The sequence below is a fragment of the Giraffa tippelskirchi genome, chromosome 1, assembly GCF_054371585.1.
Source record: "Giraffa tippelskirchi isolate mGirTip1 chromosome 1, T2T-mGirTip1v1.2.pri, whole genome shotgun sequence".
NCBI classification, from domain to species: domain Eukaryota; kingdom Metazoa; phylum Chordata; class Mammalia; order Artiodactyla; family Giraffidae; genus Giraffa; species Giraffa tippelskirchi.
Genome location: NC_137275.1, coordinates 15,404,126 through 15,431,301, shown reverse-complemented (window position 1 = coordinate 15,431,301; position 27,176 = coordinate 15,404,126). Strand labels below are relative to the sequence as shown.

Below are 27,176 nucleotides of genomic sequence, written 5' to 3'. Positions count from 1 at the left end.
TGAGGAATACTAATAATAATAACAGCTAACACTTACTGACCTGTACTGGGAGCCTAGTTACTATTAAATCAAATAACTCACTTAATTCACAAAATCATCATATAAGGACAATTACTAATTGTTGTTGTTGTTCAGTTGCTAAGTTGTTTCTAACTGTTTGCAACCCCATGGAATCAGTATGCCAAGCTCCCCTGTTCCTCACTATCTCCTGGAGTTTGTGCAAACTCATGTCTATTGAGTCAGTGATACGATGTAACCATCTCATTCTCTGCTGCCCCTTTCTCCTCCTGCCTTCAATTTTTCTCAGCATCAGGGTCTTTTCCAATGAGTCAGCTCTTCGCCTCAGGTGGCCAAAGTATTGGAATTTCAGCTTCAGCATCAGTCCTTCCAATAAATATTCAGGACTGATTTCCTTTAGGATGGACTGGTTTGATCCCCTTGCAGTCCAAGGGACTCTCAAGAGTCTTCTCTAGCATCGCAATTCAAAAGCATCAATTCTTCGGCTCTCAGCCTTCTTTATGGTCCAACTCTCACATCCGTACATGATTACTGGAAAAACCATAGCTTTGACTTGACAGACCTTTGTCGGCAAAGCGATGTCTCACCAATATTGTCTCCATTTAAGGGAAAAATAAATTTAAGCACATTAATATCTTAAAGTTATTCAAGTTGTAATTGATGGAGCCAATATTTCAACAGTTTGCCTCTAAGGTTACTTTGCTTAACCACTATACTATGCTGTTTTTCATATTTCATTTATTGAATTAACATTATCAACAAATGGTACTACTAAAGAATCTTAGACATGAGTGTGGTGTTAGAAATGTCTTAAATTTTACAAGACACAGCCTTCATTACTTATGAGTGTTTATTATTAAAAACCGCACAAGCTTAGATCTAGGAACTCAAATAGATTTCAAAAACATGCAATTGTATCTTAGTGTTTAAATAAAATTTAGGGGGCAGTCCAAGATGGTGACATAGGAAGATCCTGAACTCATCTCCTCTCATGGACACACCAAATCTCCAGCTACTTATGGAACAATTTCCTCTGAAAAAGACCTGAAAACTGAACAGCTTCTTCACAGTTGTTTAAAGGCCCACATTGAGAGGAGTAGGAGAAGCAAAGACATGGTCTCTCACAAAAGAGAACCCCACCCCCAGCACAGCAACTCAGGATCAGAAGGGGTCTCACAAATCCAGAGCCTCTCCCTGAAGAGAAAGGAGTTTAGGCCCCATATCAAGAATCCTAGCCACTGGGATCTGCAACAGAGAAACAAGCCCTCAAAACATCTGGCTTTGAAAACCAATGAGGTTCATGCCCCAGTGACCTAAAGGGATGGAGGGAACTGAGATACACCTCCTAAAGGGTTTGCACATAGACTCACTCACCCCAGGGACCAGTGAAAATGTAGCGGTTTGAAAAGCACCCGGACTCTATGTGAAGGAGATTTATCTGCTAATCTTTGTGTCTGCCAGAGGGCTGAGGGCCTGCTGGAACCCTCTCACAAGGGACCACTTTTGCATTCTCACTCTACCCTGATATTGCCAGCAGGCAGGCAGCCCTGCTGTTCTTCCCATGGCCTGGCAAGAACCAGTGGGCACTCGGTAGTCCTGCGCTCTCCCAGCAACCTACAACATCCAGGAGGTGCACTCCAGCCCTGTGCTTTCCTGCTGCCTTGCCAAAGCTGGTAGGAACACACAGTCCACAAAGAAGAGGCTCCTCGATCATTTGGCTCTGGTGACTGGGGGACTTCTGTGCCTGGGTCCCACAGGACTTTAAATAACTGGAGAGACAGTTCTTAGCAGGCTACCACTCCCAGGGCACTACACAAACTACAGACTGAAATACATCCTCAGTCTTTCTGTGAAAAAAAGCTTATCTACTTGTCTTGGAGCTTCAGCCTGAAGGGCAGACTTCAGGCATGCCACACATCTAGAGGGTACAGAAATGCTCTTAGGGAATGTAGGCCAGGTGACAGCATCTTTGCACTCCTCCTCTACCTCACTAGAACTCACCAGAAGGAGAGTTCTCAGAAGTTCACTAGAATGTCTCAGAAAGGAGTGGAGACACTCATCTGAAACCCCAAGTTCTACAGCTGTTGCCCAGGGGTCATCCTCCAGATCACCTGGTCTGGGGCAAACAGGGTTTATAATTGTAATCCCATGAAAGTGTGAAAGTGTTAGTCCCTCAGTTGAGTCTGACTCTTTGTGAACCCATGGACTGTAGACTGTAGCCTGCCAGGTTCCTCTGTCCACGGAATTCTCCAGGCAAGAATATTGGAGTGGGTTGCCATTCCCTTCTCAAGGGGATCTTCCCGACCCAGGGATCAAATCCAGGCTTCCTGCACGGTAGGCAGATTTTTTACCATCTGAGCTACCAGGGAAGCCCCCAAATGGGACTGTATATGTTTGCACACTTTAAAAGCCAGGCTTCCAAACAGCCTGAAACAAGGTGCAAACTGTAATCCCTACCTTTGGAATACTGACAGGTCTTGGCACACCTTCAACAACTGAGACCTCTCAGGAATAAGTCAGGCTGCTTAGACAATCACAAAGGATAAAGAGACAACCAAGAGTTAGTTCAAGGTTGAAAGATAAGGTCCATCTCCTATACAGAGCCACTCTGTCAAGACTAGGAGAGGAAGCTCGCTCACCTACCACACAAAAACAAACACAGAAAGTCAAGCAAAATAAGCAAACAGAGGAATATATTCCAAGTAAAGAACAAAATAAAGCCTCAGGGGAAAAAATCTTAATGAGACAGAGATAACAATTTACCTGATAAACAGTTCCAAGTAACAGTCACAAACAGAAGTCACAGAGCTGAGGAATACACTAATTGAACTGAGAAATACACTAGAAGGGTTCCAACAGCAGACTCCACTAGATGAACCTGAAGATAGGATTAGATATCTAGAAGACAGAGCAGTGAAACTCATCCAAACAGAACAGAAAAAGAAGAAAGGAATTTTTTTAAATGAAGATAGCTTAAGGGACATGTGGAACAACATCAAGCAGATAACATTTGTATTATACGGGTTCCAGAAGGTGAAAAGAGAGAAGAGGGCAGAAAACATATTTGAAGAAATAACAGCTGTGGATTCCATAGTGTAATGGTTAGCACTCTGGACTCTGAAGAAATAACGGCTGAAAACTTCTCTAACCTGGGGCACAAAACAGACATCCAATTCCAGGAAATCTAGAAAGATCTAAATAAGATGAATCCCAAAAGATCCACACCAAGACACATTAAAAAGTCAACAGTTAAAAATAAAGAGACTCTTTAAAGCATCAAGAGAAAAACAGCTTGTTACGTACAAGGGAACCCCCATAAGACTAGCAGCAGATTTTTCAGCAAAAACTTTGCAGGCCAAAAGAGAGTAGAACAATATTTTCAAAGTGCTGAACAGAAAAAATACTAACCAAAAATATTCTAGCTAGCAAGGTTATCATTTAAAACTGAAAGAAAAGTAAAGCATTTTCCAGACAAGTAAAAGCTAAAAGAATTCATTGCCACTAAACCAGCCTTACAAGAAATGTTAAAGGAACTTCTTTAAGTTAAAAGAACATTAGTTAGTTGAAAACATATGAAAGTATAAATCTCATTGGTAGAGGTCAATATACACAGTAAAGGTAGTGAATTAATCACTTAGGAAGATAGTACAAAGGTTAAAAGACAAAAAATACTAAAAATAATAACTAAAATAATTAGTTAAGTGATACACAAAATAAAAAGGTAAAATGTAACTTCAAAAACGTAAAAGATGGGGGAAGAGTAAACTGGTGCTGACACCATGGAAAACAGTTTGGTGATTCCTCAAAAAATTAAAATGAGAACTACCATATGATCCAGAAATTCCATTTCTGGATATTAATCTGAAGAAAATGGAAACACTAATTTGAAAAGATATACACAGCCCTATGTTCACTGCAGCAAAATTTACAATAACTAAGACATGAAATCAACCTAAGTGTCCATTGATGGAAGAATAAAGAAGACATGATACATACACACACAATGGAATACTACTAGCCATATAAAAGGAGGAAATACAGCCATGTGGAATAACATGGCTAGACCTTGAGATATTATGCTAAGTGAAAGACAAATACCATATGATCTCACCTCTGTATGAAATGTAAAGAAAAAACAAACAAGCAAAACAAAACTCACAGAAGACAAAAGGGCGGTTGTTGGCAAAAAAAGGTTGGGTTGGGGCAGCGAAATGGGTGAAGTAGATCAAGAAATCAATCTTCCAGTTATAAAATAAATAAAGGGATGTACCATATAGCCTGGTGACTATAGTCAATAATATTATAGTATATATTTTAAAGTTGCAAAATACATATATAGGAACATTGTAATTTTTATTATAGTTGCAATGTAAAGAAGTGCTAAGTAAAAAGTAATTTAATGTAAAATGCTGCACGTTAATTCATTTCACCTTGTTTCCTTAGTTTAAACAATTGTTGGTTTAAAAATCCTAATACATATCTAACCAGTGTCAAATGGGTAAATCGCCGCTGAGAAAAGAATACATAAAGAATTTATAAAGCAAAAAGTCTATATAGAATTTATTAATTTGTCAACCAGAATTAATTGAGCACTTAGCATGTTCATATAGTATGCCCAGAGGACTGTAAGAAGAAAACAGCTCTGTCTCTGAGGATGTCTTCCTCAAAAGAGCTATGAGGAACAAGAAAAGGGAGCATTATTTTTGCTGGGTATAAAAATGCCTGGAAAGGCCTTCACAGAGTCAGGGACACTGCAAAATAAATGTGACTTACCCAGTCAGAGACTGAAATTAGCTGCACAGAAGACTCCAATCAGAAGGAAATTCATGAAAGGACATGGCAAAAAGAAAAAAAGAGGGGAGATTTCCCTATCTGTCCAGTGGTTAAGACTCCTTGCTTCCAATGCAGGGGGCATGGGTTCGATTCCTGGTCAGGGAACTAAGAACCCACACATTCCGCGTGGCACAGTCAAAATAAGAAAGAAAAGATATGGCTTGCTCAGCGAACAACCAGAGTCTTAGATTCACAAAGGCCAGGAAATGTGGCTGGCAAGAATATAAAGAGACTTAGTTACTGTGGTAAGAAATTTGGACTTTATGGGAGAACCACCGGATACATGTCAGCAGGGATGAGATATGTCTAATCTTTTTTCAAAAAATTCACTCTGACATCACTGTGTCTGACACATTCCAGCGTGGAGAGAGCTGAGGCAGAGTCTGGGAGGGAGGTAATTGCAGTGGTTTGGGGCTGAGCTGAGGCAATAGTGGTTAGGAGGCAATTTAATGGAGAGATGGCTTCTCATAGCTTCTCCTTTCCCCCTGCAACTCCTCCTAAACACTGAAAAAGGAAGCCCACTATATAGTAGCCTAAATTCCTTTTAGAGTAGTACACCTCTGGAGTTAAACACGGTCAGCTTATACTAGATTTTTTACATGAAATAGCTGAAAAATCTACCAAGTACAAGTCTATAGCTCTCTTCGCCACTGGAAAAGAAATTAAGCAGTAACAAATAATAGAACTAAAAGTCAACCACATTCACTAGGGAGATAAAATCACTAATGAAATATGGAGTAAACTTTATGCTAACAATTACATAAGTGCGCCTGGGAGCACAGGAAATATATACAGTTACTTGATTTTAAATCTGTACTGTGTAAGTATTTAACCACCTTGTTCCTTATTATATTACTTTCAGCATTCTTAAATCTATTTTAAGAACCTTTTTATAACTGTGCAGAGGGAGTAGATGTACAAGGAGGCATCTTTTTATTTCACATGGTATCTAACCCATCTGGTTGAAAGTCAAATACTTTATTAAATTTTACAAATCTTGGAAACCTTGGGTATTCCAAGAGAAGTTCACCAAACACACAGTACGATGATTTTTGTTTTTGACTTTCACATAGATTATCCCATCTCAGGGTTTAAAAAATGATCTCACTCTGAAGTTTAAAAAATATAAATTTTTTCCTTTAGTCAGTGCCAACATGCCACTTTAACCACTAAAATCCTAAGGAATTCTACTTTATAGTGTTTGACACTTTTCCCTGAGTTACTTATAGCACTACTTTCTTTTGCAAATGCTTAAATATTTACAAGTTTCACTCTTGCATTGAATACTGTCCTTTGAAGGACAACATGATCGCAATGTCTTACATAATGCTTCATTAAGTAGCATAACACTGTACATTTTTAAATGCTACTTTTTCTAAACTCTCAATATTTATTTAGTGTTTATTAAGAGTTATAAACTCTATTTGCAATCAAACACACTCCACAAATACAAACATAGTTAAACATATCATAACCAGCTGGATAAATGAATATAAGTTTTTCATTCACTGATCTTTTCGTTCTACCCTTTTTCAGATTATTACTACTACAGAGATTTTTAAGAATGCAAGTAATCTCTATACTAAACTGCATTGTTATATTACAGTTTTATTTAAGCAGGAAGTCAGCACTGTGTAATAAAAAGGAAGATGCCTTTTAATCCAAGGCCTGTTACCATGGGCAAGGACGGCTCAGCAAAAAGAGATCCCTGTCTGGGGCTTAAGACAGTGTGACTTCTCTCCCCCAGGCCTGCTCTCATCACTTTGTTCTTCACTGCACCTCCTGTCAGACCCCTCTGCAAAGATCCCAAGTCATCAATTTGTCTTTTCTTCCCCTAGTTTTGCTGACTAACCTCCCTCTCTAGTCTCTACAGGTCACCTCATTTCTACCTGCCCAAAATGAATGAATGAAAGAAAGAAGGAAGGAAGGGAGGGAGGAAACAGAGAGGGAAGGAGGTAGGAAGAATGAACCTTTTTGGAAAAACTCCTATTTTAAGGAAGTCTTCTGTTTTCAAATGCAACTGTGTCCAAAGTGATAAATCTCATGAGCAATGAAGAGAGTAAAACAAATCTTACTTGGATAAGGACTGACAGAGGCAACTATTTTCTAGACTTTCCATTTAGTAGAGTTTTACATCCCTAAATCAGGAAAGTTCACTTATGAGGGGTCACCAGAGACAGCACAGAGGAACATATGTGCACCCTGCTGGGTGTATGTGTGCACAGGTGTCCTTCTCCCTGAAAATGAGCGTCTACATACATGAGGATTCACATAAATGCATATTGTCTTGTGTTGCTCAGAATAATCAGTATCTTTCTATGGGAACTGATACAATAATAATATGGCACTTATTTCAGTTTTTTTGTATTCAAGCAGAAGTTCATGAGAACCTCAGGCACCTGCTAGCTAAACTCCTCACCCTAATGGGATTCACAAGCTACGCACAAGTGAATCAAAAACAGATGCAAGCAGGAGGCTCTCAAGATAAACTTCATCTTTGTCCCTGTGTTTCTCTTCCCGCTCTTCCACACCTGAGGGAAACTCTAGTAGCAACTCAGAGAAGCTACAGGGATCACTACTAAGGGGTTGCTTCCATTTCTATGTTAACTCAACATGATCATAATGACGGGTAGAAACTTGAATTTTTTGTCAAAATATTAAGCTAATTAAATATGTTAAATACACTTGTTGGTGTTCCTTCTGGGTACCAAGAGATCACGTGTATAAACTGTATACTATTCATTTTCATCCTAGAGTTATAGCACAGTGCCTAGCTACTCAATAAGTGTTTGTTGAATTTAAAAAAAAAAGTTTGAAAAAATTACCAAAGAGAAAACATAAATATTGGCAAGCAGTTTATCAAGGTTGTGAATGGCTTGCAAATAAATCTACAAACTCAGAGAGTTCAAGTCACTATGAAAGTGAAAGAAAGAAAGTGTAAGTCCTTCAGTCGTGTCCAACTCTTTGCAGCCCCATGGTCTGTAGCCCACCAGGCTTCTCTGTCCATAGATTCTCCAAGCAAGAATACCAGAGTGGGTTGCCATTTTCTTCTCCAAGGGATCTTCCCAACCCAGAGATCAAACCCAGGTCTCCCATATCACAGGTGGATTCTTTACTATCTGAACCACCAGGGAAGCCCTGGTCAGCATACATAAAATGTGTGTGTGTGTGTGTGTGTGTGTGTGTGTGTGTATATATATATATATATATATATATATATATATAATATACAATAGTTCAGCTGGCAAAGAATCCACCTGTGATGCGGGAGACTGGGTTCGATCCCTGGGTTGGGAGGATCCACTGGAGAATGGAATGGCTACCCACTCCAGTATTCTGGCCTGGAGAATTCCATGGACTTTATAGTCCATGGGGTCGCAAAGAGTTGGACACAAGTGAGCAACTTTCACTTTCACATATATATATATATATATATATACATATATGTATATATAAACACTTGAGCTAAAAACTCATCTTTACAAGGAAGCTAGAAAGCGAGGTGTGAAGACAATAGGAACAATGCCTTCCTCTCTCAAGGCTGACTTAATCTACCAGAAAAGTTCTTAAAATCAAAGACAATCTATAGCTTTCCTCAAGTTCATCAAAGCAGGAGCCAGAAAAACAGGCTTTTCCAAAGGTGTAGATAATTCCATACAAAGCAGACAGCAACAGAAGCAGAGAAGGAATGTCGTTCCCCTCGCTTGAGAGCACGCAGGCAAGATACAGAACACAGGACAGACTCCGCACTTCCCTCTGAATACAGGGAATTTCTCAAACATGATGTGTGGCCAGGTGCCAGTTTGAATGCGATTACAGAGTCCCCTCTGGACCCTTCTATCAGCCTGTAAACTCAAGAACAGAGCCTCATCAGAATAAACCAAACAATGGAAAAAAGAGCCACTTCTGTTTATGACCCTCAGAAAAGGACACTAAGAGGCACAGGCTGAAAGCACAGGTGCTCCTTCCCTCTCACAGCCTCACTGAACCGAAAAGAAAAATGTTCTCAACTGGCTTCATTGCCCTGTTTTTCCTTCGACAAAGACTCTGTACTGAGAATTTCCTCAAGCAAACAGTCACGGAAAGCTTTTCAACAGGGAAAGGCTCAAGCATTTTTTTCTTAAGAGCAACCAATCAATCATGAAATGGACCTCATGAAATACATTTCATAGTTATGAGGAAATGCGCAATGTGACAAATGATTCAGCAAGTATAATTATCTACAAAGCCTGTTTGGAAGGAAAAAATTACTACCTACTACTAAAGAAAAAAGGACTCTTTAACTGGTCTTGCCTATGCTTTTCTTGGGTTTATAACTGAAATTCACTTAATCATTAACTATGTCTGTCTGTCATTAATCTTACTTTCTTTTTCCCTTGGGACCCATTTTAGCATCTGAAATGATTAACTGATAACCTTACATTTTTTCTTAAAAAGGTACGCCCTTGTAGCAAAAATCTATTTATGGCACACTATTTTTTTCTTTAAATAATATGCAAATATACTATGGATGTTTAAAACAACACAAACTAACACAACAAAATTAAAGTGTTAAGATAACAATACCACACTTAAACTCATTTTACATTTGAATAAATCTTTAGAAACCTTAAATAAGCTTTATTTTAAATAAAACTTTACATTAAATACAACTGTATACTGAAATGCTTGAGCTGGTACTTGGTCACTCAGTTGTGTCCGACTCTTTGCAATCCCTTGGACAGTAGCCCTTCATACTCCTCTGTCCACTGGATTACCTCAGTAAGAATGCTGGAGGGATCTTCCAGACCAAGGGATCAAGCCCATGTCTCTTGTGTCTCGTGCAGGCAGATTCTTTACCCCGTGCCACCAGGGAAGTCCCCCACTTAAATGCATCATTTTATAATCATTCTCCCCCAATGGGAAGATTTTTTTTTTAATTACTCTAAAGTTTCACAGACTCATCAAACTCATGTTGTGGATTTTAGATAGGGGGAAAAGCTTGCAGAACAAATACATCTTTGAGATTCAGTATAAAAAAAAAAAAATTCTGTAATTCAGCTCTCTATCATGGAAAAGAGCTTCCAAGGTAGTGGCAGTGGTAAAGAACACACCTGCCAATGCAGGAGACATAAGAGACGCATGTTCGATCCCTGGGTTGGGAAGATTCCCTGGAGAAATGCATGGCAACCCACTCCGGTGTTCTTGCCTAGAGAATCCCATGGACAGAGGAGCCTGGCAGGCTACAGTCCATAGGGTCGCAAAGAGTTGGACATGACTGAAGTGACATAGCACGCATGCATGATGGAATAAGGAAAGAATGCCACCCATGAAATTCCACAGAACATTAAAAGACACATTCCATCCCACCTTTATTATGAAGGCACTGGTGTGGTTTGACACAACATAGTACCACTCGAATCTGTGACGTTTCTCTGTGCCCTATTCTCCCATAGACAAATGGGCCACTTCACCCTGTAACTTTCCACAAAATCTTTCACAAGAGCTCCTTAATAGTCTGGAGGTCATAGCAGAGATGATGGTCCAACTGACCTTCAAAGACAAAAGCCTAGGGTCAAAACCAAACCTGATTTGAAGCTGTAAGGAAAAGCAATTTTTAGGGAAACTTCCTCAAGGCAATTCTTGCCATCTGTAATAAATGGAAAGAAGCGAGCAAGTGGAGTGAAATGCACTAAAATATAATTGTCATTTGTCCTACGTGAGAGTACTCTATTTATGTCTGGTTACAATTTTATTCTGTGTTTGTTCCCAAGGTTCTCAAGAGAGAAGGCCATAGGTTTTGCATCTAAATTTAATGCTGCCGACTGATGGATAATGGCAATCAACTAATTACTGTGTGGCTGTGGAGAGTTTTAAAAAGCAGCAAAACTCATTTATAATCAAGGATTGCCTGATGATTATTTTAGGCCATACCTGTCTCCTTCTAGAAAAAGCATGCACATTCAGTCACGTCCAACTCTGTGACTGCAGCCTGCCAGGCCCCTCTGTCCATGCGATTTTCTAGGTGAGAATACTGGAATGGGTTGCCATTTCCTCCTCCAGGGGATCTTCCTGACCCAGGGATCGATCCCCAGTCACCTGCATCTCCTGCATTGGCAGGCAGATTCTTTACCACTGAGCCACCTGAGAAGCCTTCTAGAAAAAGCAATGCTTCTCAAATGTATCCCCATCACAAAGAACCCCTCGCTGCTCTACTCCAAAATCAAATTGTTTCTGTGGCTTCTTTTCCTATTCCAAGTCTGCCATCTAGAATTCCCCAACACCTCTCTCTTCACCTTCCCTGTCAAACTGCAGGACAACACCCTCCACACTTGCTGTCTTTGCCTCCTCATCTCCCACTAGATCCTCAGCCTATGATCTGTCTTCTCAGGCCATCTCAACAGTAAACAAGTTCTTGTTAGTGACAAATGTCATTAAAGGTAATGGACAACTTTCAGCTCTGATCTTCCTTGGCCTCTAGGCAGTGACGTGGCTCTAGATTTTCTCTCTGACCAGAATTTCTATGCAACACAACTCCACGTCTTTCAGAAGAACGTAAAGACACAGAGAAAGAGCCCACATCACTGAAGTCAGATTGCCCATGCTTAAATCAGCTCTGACAGACACCAGCTCTGGGACAATCTGTAAGGCACACAACCTCATTTAGACTCCACACATATTTTTCATCCATAAAATGAGGGATAGCAGTAGCACCAAACTGTCAAGATGACTAAATTGATTTAATATATGAAAAAGCACATAAAATAGCACCTGGCCCACAGTAACTAGGGGGCTTCCCTGATGGCTCAGATGGTAAAGAAACTGCCTGCAATTCGGGAGACCTGGGTTCAATCCCTAGGTCAGGAAGATCCCCTGGAAAAGGGAAAGGCTACCCATTCCAGTACTCTGGTGTGGGGAATCCCATGGACAGAGGAGCCTGGCAGGCTTCAGTCCATGGGGTTGCAAAGAGTAGGACATGACTGAGCGACCAACACACACACACACACACACACACATACACACACACACACAGGAACTGCCATATACATTTTAGATTTTATCATTTTTTATTAGAGTTTTCTTCCTACTTCTCTGGCCTCTCTTCGTTTGTGTTTATCAAGGTTTATTCCTAGAGTCTCTCCTTCCCCCACCTGCTATAGGGCCCTGTTACTTGCTGATAAAACCTGAAAGTCATCTCCAGCCCACACCTAGTTCTTAAACTTTAAACGTCCATATGCAGCTGCCTACCGGATATCTCAAATTCAACACATCCACAGATGAATTCATATTTCTTCCAGGCCTGTTCCTCCTCCAGTATTCCCGTTCTCTAAAACAGCAACCACCACCTACACAGTCATTCAAACCAGAAGCCAGGGATCGTGTCTGACTCTGTCATCCCCTCATCTTCCAAATGCAGACAAGTCCTGCAGATTCTATCTTCCTCCTAAATATCCCTTGAACACAACCATCCTCTGTCTTCTAACTCTGCGGCAGCTAGTCCAGGGTGCTGCTATGTCTTCTTGTCTCTTCACCACTGAACTTACCCTTCTCTAAACATTTTCCATACAGCAAAGGTGGCGTTCTTCTAACACTCAAATCTGATCATGCCCCCAACCCTTCACTTCCAGCTCTTCTACATCATAATGAATATGGTGCGGAAGACTCTTCATGATGGAACCTGGACCCTGCGTGTTTCTTAAGTCTCATTCGTATTCTTCTCTCTCTTCAAATCTTTCACCTCTAGACTCTCACAGATGCTGTTGCCTCAACCTAAAACCTTCTCCCACTTCACCAACCTCCTTCCTTTATCTGGATAATTCCTACCCAGTCAACTTTACTCAAGGAGATGTTCTCTGACACCTAAACTATATTCAGTACTCTTGTAATACACTCACAAAAAAATGCTTCAGCCCTCCTCCCAGTAAATTTCTTAAGCTTATTTAAATATTTAAAGTTACTATTCAAATAAATTATATAATTATAAAATGTGATACATGCTATGAAGGGAACTGTTTGTGTCCCTCACAAACTCTGATCTTACATGGACAAGACCTTCTCTGAGCTCAATGTCTAGAATAACAGGCATTCAAATGTGTATGTGTATATGTATATATGTATAGATATATATGTGTGTGTTAGTCATTCAGTTGTGTCTGACTCTATGTGATCCCATGGACTGTAGCCCACCAGGCTTCTCTGCCCATGGAATTCTCCAGGCAAGAATACTGGAGGGGACTGCCATTCCCTTCTCCAGGGGATCTTCCCAACCCAGGGATTGAACCTGGGTCTCCTGCATTGGCAGGCAGATTCTTTACCATCTGAGCCACCAGGGAAGCCCGTATACACACAGAGAGATAATCAACACTAATAGGAAGAAGCAAGAGGGAAGAGGAGAAAAGAATGATAGTCCAATTTTCTACCTGCATTCACCTGTACAGGTAGAAAATCAGATTCTCTACAGAACTTACTGTCACTGCCCATCTTCATACGTCAACCTTGCACCTCCAATGTTATTTCAATAACTTTGACCCAGTGAAAGGTAACTCAATGCCTGGGATAAACTTTGATATATGCTTTGATCTGATCATGTGTGCTCAGTTGCTTAGTCGTGTCCAACTCTTTGTAAGTCCACTAGGCTCCTCTGTCCATAGAATTTTCCAGGCAAGAATATTGGAGTGGGTTGCCATTTCCTACTCCAGGACATCTTCCTGACCCAGGGATCGAACCTGTGTCTCTTGTGTCTCCTGCATTGACAGTAAGATTCTTTACTACTAGCGCCACCTGGGAAGCCCTTAAACAAATGTTAATAATTTGCTGTATGTGTTAGACTATCTTAAGTGTAGAAGTCTATTCAAATTAGAAGATCACAAAACTGTTAGAAGCTAAAGCTAAAAGCCAGTTGCAGCAAATATGTTGAAGACGATGGTATATAAACACTATGTGAAAAATGATTTTTCAAATTTTAAACCTGCCCATAATGATCCTGCCCTAGAGTATAAGGTAACAAAAAACCAGATAGTATTCCTACAGATAGAAGTGACAGACTAAAAATAAGTTGGGATTTTTAAAAATCATTTTGCTTTTAATCTTCTTGCTCTCTTTTCCTCTCACTCTCCCCTTCTTTTTCTTCTCTACCTCTGTCTCTCTCTGCAATAGATAATACATCACACAACTCATAAAATGTCAGAGATGACCCCTGAGTTGGAAATTTGTCAAAAGAAATCAAACGCATATCAAAAAATTTCTAACATAAAAAGACAAGCATAATTCCTGTTGAAACCAGTGTTGGAACAAATAATAAATGTACGAACAAAAAAAGGCCATACAATAACCTTTAGAAAACAACTAGAACATGAAATTACTTTTATAAATTAGTGTCAGATAATTTCTAAGTCAGGGCAGAATCAATTTCATGGAAGAGAGATAATTTTTAAAGTTTAAATTGTTTTCTTTTAGTGATCTGTATATTTTGGGAGAGCTAAACCATTGTGACTAATTCTAGAACTTGGTCTTAACTGTTTGAAACCCAGTCTTAAGCAGAACTGAATGGTTTAACTGAAGCTTGACAACTCTACTTTCTCCTATAAGTGATTCTTAAGAACTTGTCTGAAGGGTCTAGCAAAAAATTAGAGGCACCCACAAACCCTTGAATAGACGGTATTATCCAGGAAGATAACATGTAGAGAACTTACCCAGGAAGTGCTTCCACTTTTACCAAGTATACAATTTTGGAAGGGACAAATATAGAATCACGCAGAGAGAGGAAATATGCTCATGCAGACATACCAAAAGAAGTCTGTGTTCAATAAGACTCTAGGGAGCCTTCACTAGTCACCCTATCGAAAATTGTAACCCTCCACCACACTATCCAATCCATTTCCCCGCTTTAATATCCTCCTTGACCATTTCCACCATGTGATATACAATATATTTTACTTACTCTTCTGGTTTACTCTCCGTCTCCTTCAACCAGAACATAAGTTCATAAAGTCAGAGATGATTTTTCAGTCCACTGCATTCATCATTGTATCCCCACATCTAGAAGAGGACCTGGCATACAGTAGTGCTCAGTAAATATCTGTTGAGTGAATAAATGTAATCAATCTTATCCTATGGTAACTTATGGTAAATCATAGGGCAATTTATGGTGCATCCAGATTACCTTGACCTCCACATGGTAAGTTTAATGTAGCAAGAAGTCTCAGTTAAGTTCAGTCACTCAGTCGTGTCCAACTCTTTGTGACCCCATGGACTGCAGCACGCCAGGCCTCCCTGTCCACCAACTCCTGGAGATTACTCAAACTCATGTCCATCGAGTTGGTGATACCATCCAACCATCTCATCCTCTGTCATCCCCTTCTCCTGCCTTCAATATTTCCCAGCAACAGGGTCTTTTCAAATGAGTCAGTTCTTTGCATCAGGTGGCCAAAGGATTGAAGTTTCAGCTTCTGCATCAGTCCTTCCAATGAATATTCAGGACTGATTTCCTTTAGGAAGAACTGGTTGGATCTCCTTGCAGTTCAAGAGACTCTGAAGAGTCTTCTCCAACACCACACTTCAAAAGCATCAATTCTTCAATGCTCAGCTTTCTTTATAGTCCAACTCTCACATCCATACATGACTACTGAAAGAACCATAGCTTTGACTAGATGGACCTTTGTTGGCAAAGTAATGTCTCTGCTTTTTAATATGCTGTCTAGTTTGGTCACAGCTTTTCTTCCAAGGAGCAAGCATCTTTTAATTTCATGGCTGCAGTCATGATTAGCAGTGATTTTGGAGCCTAAAAAAATTATAAAGTCTCTCACTGTTTCCATTGTTTCCCCATCTATTTGCCATGAAGTGATGAAACCAGATGTCATGATCCTAGTTTTGGGAATGTTGAGCTTTAAGCCACCTTTCTCACTCTCCTCTTCCACTTTCACTTTCACTTTCTTTAGTTCTTCTTCGCTTTCTGCCATGAGGGTGGTGTCATCTGCATATCTGAGGTTATTGATATTTCTCCTGGCAATATTGATTCCAGCTTGTGCTTCATCCAGCCCAGCATTTCACATGATGTACTCTGCATAGAAGTTAAATAAGCAGGGTGACAATATGTAGGCTTGACGTACTCCTTTCCCTATTGGGAACCAGTCTGTTGTTCCGGGTCCAGTTCTAACTGTTATGTCTTGTCTTGACCTGCATAGATTGTTCAGGAGACAGATCAGATGCTCTGGTATTCCCATCTCTTTAAGAATTTTCCAGTTTGTTGTGATCCACACAGTCAAAGGCTTTGGTGTAGTCAATAAAGCAAAAGTAGATGTTTTTCTGGAGCCCTCTTGCTTTTTCTATGATCCAATGGATGTCAGCAATTTGATCTCTGGTTCCTCTGCCTTGTGTAAATCCAGCTTGAACATCTGGAAGTTCATTGATTAAATTTGGAAGCAGTTTTCTGCACTTGCAATAGAGGTTGATAATTACTTTGATCACCCAAGAAAGGCAAATCATACCTGAATCACTTCAGATGGATACTTCAGGTGCTGCTCAAGGTCTCTGTCTACACTTGCATGAGTGGTTGTCTAGAACAAGGCGGGTTATAAGCCCCTTTGTGTTTGAGAGTCAGAAAAAAGAAACTGCCTCACACCACGGAGAGAATGGGGAAATGGAAAGTGGTAAAAATTCTGAGTCCATAAGATGGTGGACATCTGCATGAGATGTGATTGTATAATCCAGCAAGTGTGCAACCCAAGAAGAGGGACTATTGCAACTAGTCATTATATCAGCACATCAATCAGGAGCTGGAGCAGGAGACAGAGGGAATGGACATGCGGACACAGAGTAGGTGGGGAAGGGAAGGGTGGGACAAATTGGGAAAGTAGCATTGACATATACACACCACCACGTGTAAAACAGACAGCTATTGGGAAGCTGCTGTATACAACACAGGGAGCTCAGCTCAGTGCTCTATGAGGACCTAGAGGAGTGGAATGGAGGGGGAGGTGGGAGGAGGCTCAAGAAGGGGGGTATGCGTATACATATAACTGATTCACTTTGTTGTACAGCAGAAACACACAACATTGTAAATCAATTATCCTCCAATTAAAAAAAAAAAGAGAGAGAGAGCTGATGCAGAGCACCCACTTTATCCGCAATTGTCAGTCCACATATAATGAAAGAAAATGTTGCTCTCTACTTCCCTCGATCACCAGATAAATCAGTCTGTGGGGCCAAGCACTGATGCTGGGAATGCACTGAGGCTGAAATATCATCCAGAATCCTCTACCTGGCATGCAAGCTCCCATTCATCTGCCCAAATATTCAAATACTAACAGACCAGTTAGTTTTATCCTTATCATATATGTTTTCTCAAGATTTACCTATTTGCCTTTTTCAATGGGTCAGAAGATACCCTGGAGAAGGAAATGGCAGCCCATTCCAGTATCCTTGCTGGGAAAATCCCATGGACAAGAGGAGCCTGGAGGGCTGCAGTCCATGGGGTCACAAAAGAGTCACACATGACTTAGTGACTAATCAACAGCAACAAGAGTCCAACTGCTCAGACTCTGGTTTCCTTGAACTGTGGTGTTGGAGAAGACTCCTGAGAGTCCCTTGGACTGCAAGGAGATCCAACCATCCTTCCTAAAGGAAATCAGTCCTGAATATTCATTGGAAGGACTGATACTGAAGCTGAAACTCCAATATTGTGGCCACCTGATGAGAAGAACTGATTCATGTGAAAAGGCCCTGATGCTGGGAAAGATTGAAGGCAAGAGGAGAAAGGAATGACAGAGGATGAGATGGTTGAATGGCATCACCAACTCAGTGGACATGAATTTGAATAATCTCTGGGAGCTGGTGATGCACAGGGAGGCCTGGCGTGCTGCAGTCCATGGGGTCACAAAGAGTCAGACATGACTGAGCGACTGAACTGAACTGAATCTTATTTTCCTTAACATATAATTTAAGATCTTCTCTTCTCCCTGCCTTCTTTGGCTAATTAATTCCATTCTTCTCTTCTTGTTAGAATTCCTATGGAAATTATTTTTTAATCTTACATTTGCAAAGAATTTAAGAATCTGCAAAATGTGTCTATATACATTATTTCACTTAGATAAATAAACAGCAGAGTACTATTTTATAGACTCGCTTTTTTCTTGCACTTTACAACCCTAAACCCTTTTCACAGCTTTCTTTTTGCAAACCTAGTAGGGTCACCCAGAGCATGCATGCTAATAAGGAAGAAAATAAAATTATTTTATTGTACTGAAAGTACCTCAGGGCATTTGTCATGATAACAAGTGAGTTTCTTTAGTTATTTCAATAATGAAACTGCTTGGCAATGATCCAAAGCAAGCCAATGTTTTTCAAAGTTTTAGTGTTATAATAGCAATAACAAAATGCAATTCTCTGCTGTAGCAAGACATCATACTAAAAATGTTTTACATTCAGTTCTCTCAAAAACTATGGAATATGTAAAATATAACCATTTTATAGATGAAGAAAGTCAGTCTTAAGCTTGTTAACTAATTGCCCAGTGTCAGATTGGAAATTTGGGCCAGATCTGTAGGACTTGAAAGCCAAAGCCCTGTGGCTCACACTCTGCAGTCAGGCATTATTCTGTTATACAGAGTTTAAGGGCAGCTACAGCACAGGGCAAAGTCACTTCAACCATCACCAGGAACATACAGAGGACAAAGGACAATAAATAATATTGATTTTCCTTATCAATAAGTAAATAGGAAATGTATGTGATTGCCTGGGGCTTCAGACTGTCGTGCAGTGAATAAGGCAGCAGCAGAAAAAGGGGAGAAGTTGGAGCTAAACAAGATGAGAAGTCTTGAGTAAACCTGCCCTCTCACCTCACCCCAGGACGGGAAGAGTTTATCTGGGGCAAGGAGGTCTGGAGGCTTTCCTTCTAGATTCACCACAGAGATTTCAGGTCCCCCTTTTATGAACAGCTTCTCACCTTCCGTGTGTGTGTGTGTGTGTGTGTGTGTGTGTGTGTGTGTCACCACAGAGATTTTAGGTCCCCCTTTTATGAACAGCTTCTCACCTTCCGTGTGTGTGTGTGTGTGTGTGTGACCACAGAGATTTCAGGTCCCCCTTTTATGAACAGCTTCTCACCTTCCGTGTGTGTGTGTGTGTGTGTGTGTGTGTGTGTGCGCGCGCGCGCGCTCAGTCACTCAGTCATGTCCAACTCTTTTGCAACCCCATGGACTGTAGTCCGTAGAGTTCCTCTGATCATGGGATTTCCCAGGCAAGAATGCTGGAGTGGGTTGCCATTTCCTCCTCCGTGGGACCTTCCCAACCCAGGGATCAAGCCCACAATTCTTGAGTCTCCTTCACTGGCAGGGAGATTCTTTACCGCTACTGGGGAAACCCCGCTTCTTCATAGTGCTACTTATTAATTTTCATTTTAATCAGCTTTATCTGGCCATATGAACAGACGTAGGGTTTGGAAGAAGGGAGGACACAGTGAGAGCCTCAATCATTAGCCTAACAGTGTAATTTCACTCTCTAGATAGTGTAGTCGACTTGCTTCTTTATTGTCATAACAGGCAATAAAGTGGAATGCATAGTGCTCAGATTGTGCTCGACCATCAACAACTAGGGGATCTTGAACATGCTGCTTGACCTCTCTGTGCCACAATTTACTCATCTGTAAAAGGAGCACAGTAATAGTGCCTGCCTCACTCTAAGGTATTGTGAAGAATAAATGAGACAATACATGTGGTGTACTTGGGATGTTGCCTGGCTCAGAGTAAGTGCTCTATGAGCATTTACTATTATAATTACTATATAATGCATGTGTCATAAGAATTACAAAAATGATGCCTAATATTCAATGAAAGATGCTATGTGATTTCTGTCTATTCCTCCCACGAACCTTGTGAAGTAGATGCTACCAATGTCCCAATTATAAATGAAACAGAGGCTCAGAGAGGTTATAAAGGAGTCCAAAATTAACCAAAATAACTTTATTTTCTTGGGCTCCAAAATCACTGCAGATGGTGACTGCAGTCATGAAATTAAAAGACGCTTGCTCCTTGGAAAAAAAGTTATGACCAACCTAGACAGCATATTAAAAAGCAGAAACTTTACTTTGCCAACAAAGCTCCATCTAGTCAGAGCTATGGTTTTTCCAGTAGCCATGTATGGATGTGAGAGTTGGACGATAAAAAAAGCTGAGCACCGAAGAATTGAGGCTTTTGAACTGTGGTGTTGGAGAAGAGTCCCTTGGACTGCAAGGAGATCCAACCAGTCCATCTTAATGGAAATCTGTCCTGAATATTCATTGGAAGGACTGATGCTGAAGCTGAAACTCCAATACTTTGGCCATCTGATGCAAAGAACTGACTCATTTGAAAAGACCCTGATGCTAGGAAAGATTGAAGGTGGGAGGAGAAGGGGACGACAGAGGATGAGATGGTTGAATGACATCATCAACTCAATGGACATGAGTCTGAGTAAACCCCGGGAGCTGGTGTTGGACAGGGAGGCCTGGCGTCCATGGGGTCGCAAAGAGTCAGACACGACTGAGCGACTGAACTGAACTGAACTGAAAATTAACCAAGCAGTAAGTGACAGGGTTAGGACTCAATTCCAGCAAGTCTGATTCCAGAATCAAGTTCTAAACCACCATGTTATTTCAGATGGGTAATAATATTTGCTAATAATAGCTACTGAAGTTTTGCTCTGTGCCAGGCTTTGTTCTAATAACGTTAAATCTCTTACAGAATACCTTATATCTCTTATGAAAATTAAGTAAAATTCTCAAAAGTACCTTATGGGACAGATGCATTTATTGTTCCTATTTTACAAATGAGAAAACCAAGAAGCCAGGCATTAGGTTACATGGCCAGGATCACACAACTGGCGAATGGCTAAAGTATGTGCACCTCATACTGAAAGGTGGGGAAAGCTGAGGTGCTAAATTTAAATTTCAGTGATCTACAGTCCATGGGGCCACAAAGAGTCAGACATAATTTAGTGACTGAATAATACCAATATCAGACTGAGCATCACAAGTTTCAAAAAGAAAACTCCCCTTCTTAGTATATCCATCTGAACAATTTCTGAGCCAGAATGATTAATATACTCAACACTGGAATCATAAAAGAAGGAACTGATTAAATGCTAATTTATTCTGATTTGCCTTGCTACTCAATCATCTTCCCACCTCTAATAGCAGCTATTTTCCGTAGTCATTTTCATTCTATCCTCTACAATTTGAATAGATTCACTATGAGCAAATAAGGATCAACTTTTCATAGAAAGCAAGACCATTACCTTCATGCATTTCCTGTCCCATAGAAGTTAAGAAGCAATCTAGAGAGAGAGAGTGGATGAATATTCAATCTACACAACTATGACAAGAGGAGAACTGATAAGCATCAGTTGTAATGGAAACAACTGGGTGCTGAGCAGGACCACAGTAGTCCTATAACTCTTGAATTATTTAAGCAAATTATAAAAATAAGCCCTGGTTTGGTGAGCAGAGCACAGGTTTCGTTGTAGCCCAAACAACTCACTGAGCCTCAACAGTATGAACCAAGGGTCTGGTATATGTTTCAAATGGATCTCAATGGATGTGAGCTCATATGAGAAGGTGTCTTTAGAAGTCTCGAGAGACACGATGCATAGCAAGGACAGAAACATACTGTTACAGATCTTGGGAACAGACTGAATAAGATAGAAGAGTTGAGAAGGAGGATGGTTAACAAATTTTTTATAGAAAGATTGCGTAGGAAGACAACACTGTGCCATGAGAAAAACACCAGTCAGGTGATTAGAACAAGTCATCAGATCTCTCTACTCACCACACAATTAAACACACCTGATTTGCTAGGCAGAAAGAAAGCCCGTATGAATATATATATATATTTTTTTATACATATATATATAATAATGAAAAAATTTTAAGATTTGGGACATTCTTCAGAATGTTATTCTCAGTAAAGAAAAGGTTAATGATCAATTGTGTGGTCACAAATTAACTCAGTAAACAAATAATGAATTAACAAAACATACAACAAGAATCTGATTAAGAAAGAAGACATGCTGATGATAATAGTACTAAATTTGACCAAAACCAAAACAAAACCCGGTAGTCACTGAGCACTTCATATATTTTACATACATTACCCTTACAATAACCATATGAGATCAGTAGCATTATTATTAATAGTACCATTTAACAGATAAGAAAACTGAAGCTTAAAAGATTATGTGATTTAACCAGGATCATTCATATGAGGTAACAGAATTTGGGTTTAAAACCAGATGGTTTAACTTTGGAGTTTATATGCTTGAGCACCATGCTATATAGCTAAGCGTTAAATTAGTGGAAGTGGCCACAATTAACAAGAGCACAGATGCCAGTACCAGACACATCAGACGTTGTCCACCTCTATCTGCAAAGAGAAAATTCAGGATAATGAGGCTCCTGATAGTGATAAGAAGCCTGACCAGAATAGAGTGATGGAAATAATGAGATACAATGAAATTCAAATGCTCTTAAAAGGATGTCTCCCCTAACCAGGAAAATAATTTACAATAAGCAAGATTCATAATCAACAAAACAGAATGGACTTCAATGCTTCGTCGTCTCACTTTGGAATTGACAGAGAATCAGTTTGCTGTGTAGGCATTTCATGGTAATGGCTTTACTATTATTAACAATGACAATAGTTCCAGGCAATATTTCATATTTGCATAGCAAGCCTTCAACAGAAGAGCAAAAGCATCTGGCAAACATTCTCATTTCTATTATTGATGGCTTAGATCAGTGGAGCACTTTTCTATGAAGGAGTTCACTAATGCTTCCATGGACTCTGGTGACACAGATAGACAAGCAATCCATTTCTGCATTTTTACACATGGAAAACCCAAAGCCCAAGGACCTTTTTATAACTGCTTAGTAACACTGTGGCTGTGTCTACAATGACATCAAAAGGAACCTGGCATTCCCCTTCCTTACTGATGCAAGCTCTTACTCCAAATTATCTGAACATGGGCACCTTCTCTATCTGCTGTATCCTTCCCTACCCTTTCTTACCACCTCTTCTTCAATTCTCATTCCTTCCCTCCCTGTAACAGCTCAGCTCACCTCCATCCTCTCTCCTCCTCAAACCACTCTCAGTCTTGCTGCCAGATTCCTTTTCTTCACTCTGCTCAGAAAACAGCAGCAGCCCTTCTTTGTCTATGGAAAACAGACCCAAATTCCTTCAGAGATCATTCACGACCTCCCATAATCTGGCCCCAAGCTTTTTCCCAGCCGTATGTCTGACTGCAGTCTCTTCTGTGCCTCTCACACAAGCCTAAACTTAAGAACCCCAAGCCCACTCTTCTCTTTACTCATTCTATTCCCTCTTCTAGAAGTAACCTTTCCAACTCCAACGCTGACTGCTAAAATTACCCTCCCAGTTCCACTGTGATGCCATCTCCTCATGAATCCCTTCTAACAACACCTTAGTTAAAAACGGCTGCTCCCTTCAACTCCACAATACCCATTTAAACTTAATTTGTTGCACTCAATGAATTCTACCTGCAGCTACTGTGACTTGTAAAGGTATATATCTATCTTAGAATGTTCTATCACTGAGATTCACAGAGTCAACACGGTGTCGGGCCCTGTGACAGCTAATAGGTAAAACAAGAGACATAGATCTCTGCCTTCACAGAGGTTACAATCTGACAGAATTTCTCATCTTGAGTTTCTCCTTTGAATGACCAAACACACTATAGTCTCTGTTTCTCCATGAATGATACCATTCTAGGTCATAAAAGAAATGTTAATTCATTGCATACAATAGATGCTTTTTAGAAGTGGTTCTCCAGACTTCTGTGGTGATTCAGTGGTTAAGAATCTGCCTGACAATGCAAGGGACACGGGTTCAATCCCTGGTCTGGGAAGATTCCATATGCTGTGTGGGCTACTAAGCTGGTGCATAGTAACTTCTGAGCCCACACTCTAGAGCCCTTGAGCCGCAACTATTGGGCCCTTGTGCTACAACTACTGAAGCCCACATACCCTAGAGCTTGGGCTCTGCAACAAGAGAAGCCACCGCAATAAGAAGCCCCCACTCACAGCAACTAGAGAAAGCCTGCACGCAGCAACGAAGACCCAGCACAGCCAAATATAAATAAATAAATACTTCTTTTTAAAAGTATTTCTCCAAGCATCATACATGTGCTCAGTCACTCAGTCGTGTCCAACTCTTTGCGGCCCCATGGACTGTAGCCCTCCGGGCTCCTCTGTCCATGGGATTTTCCAGGCAAGAACAGTGGAGTGGGTTGCCATTTCCTTCTCCAGGAAAGTATCATATATAGATATCCGGAAGGACCTCGAGACATTTTTAGAGGGGCCCCTGAGGTCAAAACTAACTCCAAATAATATTAAGACACAGTTTGCCATTTCACTCTCATTTTTCTCTCAGATTTGTAATACAGTCCTCCAGAGACTGTATGGTGTGTGATATAACAGCAGACTGAAGGCATAGGTAGATAAGAGAATTCAGCTGTCTTCCATTAAGCCAGTCATTAAACAGATATACAAAAATGCAATACCAAGCTTGTCGCTAACTTATTTTTGGTTTGTAAAAGGCAGTTTTCATCAAAAGATACATTATTTTTATTTAACATATCTAACAGTTTACTGTTAATTTTTAACTACCTAAGTATTTCAAACTGAAATCTTAATTTCTGATACTGTAAATACCAATGGTGGGGGGAGGCTTCTCAGGTGGTGCAGTGTTAAAGAATCCACCTGCCAATGCAGGAGTCACAGGAGATGTGGGTTCAGTCCCTGGGTCGGAAAGGTCCCTTGGGGAAAGAAATGGCAACCTAGTGCAGTATTCTTGCCTGAGAAATCCCATGGACAGAGGAGCCTGGCTGGCTACAGTCCATGGGGTCGCAAAGAGTCAGACACGACTGAGTGACTGGGCACGCATGCAAATACCAATGGATATAACACACATGAACAAAACTTCTTCGGGTTTCTCAACAATTGTCGAGTGTGTAATGGAATCCCGAGGCCACAAAGTTTGAGAACGGCTACCTTAGAGAGCAGGGATTCATGTGTTTCTGTGGAGCCCCAGTCAAAAAGGTCTGAGTGATTAGTTGAGTGATTTGTAATTGCACTGTTCCCCGAACTTGTCCTCTGTTAAAACAACTATCCATCCTGCATGTGAGATGAATTTATTATTGATGCTGCAGCACCTCGCACAGAGGAGGCAGCCAATAAATACTTGAGAAAGGAAAGAAGGACGGAAGGAGGGGAAGAGAGGATGGGATGGAGAGAGGAAGGGAAACAGGAAGGAGGGAGGGAAAAGAAGGAGACGTGTCTTCATTCTTCAAAAATTCTACCACAGTAATCTGCCCACTGAAATTATTAACCTTCAAGTAAATGTGTCATATTGATATGATTTGTAAGGTGATTAAGATGCCAGTAGTCTCATCTGTTATGGTGGTACATCTCAGTACAGCTTAGAAACCATGATTTTAAAGACAAAGTTTTAAAGAATCTTCTCATAAATAAATGAACAAACATTTATGCACACTAATCCTTCAATATCAGAGGATAATTTTAAGATAAAGAAAGATACAAATTAGGAAAACAGATGCAGTCAATTTGGTTGTCTATGTATAAGCTATCTTCCTTATAGATAATAAAATCTCAATAAGTAGAAATGACTTCTATAGTTAAAATACTTTATCCCTAGATGTAGAGTGAGAATGGGTAGAATTAAGCTAAAGATTATACAAGGGGGCAGGTAAAAGCAAAACTGGGCATAGGCGAGTCTATCTTCAAGATCCTCTAAATCTCTATCTGGCCTAGTCTTCCCCTTCAGCTGCCCATGACACTGCTTGTCATCCCTGTGAAGTCCCTTCACTGACCAAGGCCACCCTCACCAAGGTACTCCTCTTGGCCTGGCCTTCAGGGCATTAATCTATGCTTTAATTCAATCTGTACAATTTAATCCATATAATTTTTACAGTCAAAAAGAAAGTTAAACATCATCTATCACAACTCCTTCATATACAATTGAAACTCAACTAGGTTAAGACTTGCCCCAAAACGTACTAATTCATGACAAAGCTGCAGTGAGAACCTAATATCAAGTTCTCTTTCTTTTCCAGAAATAACAGAATGAAAATTTTAAAATAACCTGCTAAACCCCTTACAAAGCACTCTCTTTCAGACCACTCTTAATTCCCTTTCCATGTAACAACTTTTCCTATATATTCCATTTCCTTAGTCTCCTATGTTAATACAGTAAGACATTTAACCAACCATGGATGTTATCTACATTCAAAATCCATTAAAGTCAATAATACTTTAACTGAGGTTAGTTTATCAGGTTAGTTCTCCAACCACTTTACCTCATAATATTTTGGGGGGCCTCACAGCATAGCTTGTGGGATCTTAGTTCTCCAACCAGTTCTCCAGACCTCAGCAGTGAAAACACCCAGCCTTAACCACTGGACCACCAGGGAATTCTCATAACATTTCTTTTGTAATGGGAACAGGTTTCAACCAAAGGAGTAAGTGGGAATCTCATACATTACATCAGGGTCAGAAACAAGAGAACTGAGAACCAGAGGACATTCTGGCTCCTTAAATCATGACACAAAGTCAGAGAGAAATATATATACATGGTGCATGCTTGCTCAGTATCTTCGGTCGTGTACAACTCTTTGGGACCATATGGACTGCAGCCTGCCAGGCTCCTCTGCCCATGGGGTTCACTGGGCAAAAATACGGGAGTGGGTTGCTATGCCCTCCTCTAGGGGATCTTCTCAATCCAGGGATCAACATAGCATCTCCTGCATTTGCGGCATTACAGAAGGATTCTTTACCACTGAGCCACCTGGGAAGAGAAGCTCTCTCTCTATATATATACATATATATATATACATATATATATATGGATATGGATAGATATATAAATAGAAAGAAAGAAAAAGAAACAGAGGAAGGAGAAAGAAAATAACAAGGAGAAAAAAACATAGCCAAAGGGACTTTGTAGAAAAATAACTAGACTACCAAAAAATGCATCAAAAATTGTACCTCTGGATACAATTTGGAAATTGTACAATCTGGAAAGCAGCCTAACAACCTTCTTTGTTTTATCAACCAGTCAACATATATTCATGCAGTACTAACAAGTACAGGCACTGTGCTAGGCATAGACAAGTCAAAGGTAATTCAATCTGGCTCAAATTACTCACAGGCTAAGGTGGAGAGATAGACATATAAACAGTTAATAAAACACTGTAGTAATGCAGTGAGAAGCTCCAATACTTTGGCCACCTGATAGGAAAAGCCAACTCATTGGAAAAGACCCTGATGCTAGGGAAGATCGAAG

The 27,176-nt window shown here is 40.3% G+C and overlaps 1 protein-coding gene across 50 annotated transcripts in view; it reads right to left on the bottom strand.

Annotated features, from left to right (window-relative positions):
• Nucleotides 1–27,176, bottom strand: part of MAPK10 (mitogen-activated protein kinase 10) — a 364,716-nt gene that overhangs the window by 298,523 nt on the left and 39,017 nt on the right. For 19 of the 50 annotated variants that reach the window (XM_081581714.1, XM_081581593.1, XM_081581559.1 and 16 more), the window contains one exon: nt 14,771–14,880. The exons of the other annotated variants lie outside the window; for them this stretch is intronic. The gene's annotated coding sequence lies outside the window, so the exon portion shown is untranslated. The remainder of the gene's footprint in view (nt 1–14,770; nt 14,881–27,176) is intronic. 50 annotated transcript variants of the gene reach the window in all.